We start from the raw sequence: 1,843 nt of genomic DNA, 5'->3' as shown, positions 1-1,843 counted from the left end.
ATAAGAGACAATTTTTTATTTTTTTTTATTTTTAATTAATAAAAAAAAAAGAAAGGAAATATATCAATATCACTGTTTGTGGCAATGTGGTAATATTGAGGAATTAGAGGGGTAAAGAGAATAAAAATTCAGTAGAATTAAATAAATGTTAGGTTGGGGGTGTAGGACGTAGAAAGTGGGCGCCCCATTATCGCCGGTTCTCACAGCCTTTTTCCTTTACGAATTGCGGCTGTTAGTGGTGGTCGGCAGTGGCCGGAAAATGATCGACGGCTGAGATTGAATCTGGAGCTTTGGCCGAAAGTATGCGAATCGGACGGTGGGGAAGCGAGGCTTCGTTGACACTCTTTTGGGGGAGACGGGCAATTTCCCCATATTGCTTGCCCACTGGTGTCAAGCGTGCTACTTTTAGATTCCACCTTTTCGCACGTGTTGGGTCCCACCTATTAAATGCATTCCCATTTCCCATTTTATTTCACTTACCCTTTTTTTTTTCCATATATTTGGTTATTTTAAATGTTTATATTTAATAGGTAGATATGAAATAACTAAACTGATAAAAACATTAATTTTTTTATTATTAAAATATTATAGATTCGAATTATCACTGTTCGATCAAGAAAATGATCAAATCTCTTAGCGAAGTTCGGACTCTGGATATCGATATCGATATACATAATTCTAAACATCAAATACCATTAAAAAAAATCTAGTTAATTATCCAGTAAAATTACTTAACTAATTTAGATGTCGAAAGGTACAATTTATAAAAAGAGTTTGATTAAGAAAATGTTTGACATATATTGCAAATATTAGTAATATCGAAATAAACTTTGCGTACAAGGACAAAATTCAGAAAGATTTATACAATGGACCTCAATTTCTTATTATAAAATAAGTTAGTGCATTATTCTTTTTTATTTTTTATCGAAGAATAAGAACAATGAACTAAATCAAAATTGTAGCCCAAGTACCCTCTTTATTAAGCTTATCTTGATTCTTTGAGTTATAATAATATAAACATGTAATTTATAAATTTGATAACTTTTATTTTTATAATATTTTTTTCTCAATATAAATACCAACCCACTTCAAAAATAAAATATATATTTACTTCCATTTTTGTAATCACTTTCTATGAATGTAGACCAAATTAAAGCCAAAAAAGTGGAACATTCTAATTCTTAGAAACAAAGCCACGAGTGCATTGTTCATTGTAGAAGCCTCGTGTAAAGGGCTCCAAAGACTCTAAGTTATTGTATTTGGTTGCCTATTATTTCAGTATCTAAAATTTAAGGTTTAAATACTTTTTGACTTTTGACTTTGGTTCGTTTGATCATTAATAGCTCGTTTGATAACGTCTTTTGTTTCTGGTTTTTTGTTTTCAATTTTCGTTAGAAAGCTAAGCATTTTGAATCTAACTATGTTCATTGTTTCTCCATTTTTTGGAACATTTGTATAGAAATTTTGGAAACAACCAAAACATATTTGTTCTTTCTTGTTCCCATTTCCTCTTTTGTTCCAAAATATAAATAAAAATGTTGTGTCATCATCCTTGTATTTATGGATGTTGAGACCATATAATTTATTTTTCTTTATTGAAAATTAAGAAACATAAACAAAAAATAGAAAAATTATCAAACGAGCTATAAATTTTCAAAACATTCATTTTAGTCTTTGTACTTCCAACTTTTGTTCATTTTAGTCCGTATATTTTTGTACTTTTAAAAACTGACCAATTTAGTTCGTGTTTACAAAATTTTGTACCTAATGGAAACTTTTAATACAAAAATAAATATTGTGCTAAAATTATGGATCAAATAATAATAAACTTGATGATTCAAGG

This window comes from Momordica charantia (assembly GCF_013281855.1).
Source record: "Momordica charantia cultivar OHB3-1 chromosome 4 unlocalized genomic scaffold, Mcharantia_2.0 BLBB01000004.1, whole genome shotgun sequence".
NCBI classification, from domain to species: Eukaryota; Viridiplantae; Streptophyta; class Magnoliopsida; order Cucurbitales; family Cucurbitaceae; genus Momordica; species Momordica charantia.
The sequence above is the reverse complement of the archived record's forward strand: the minus strand, read 5'-3'. Positions refer to the sequence as shown.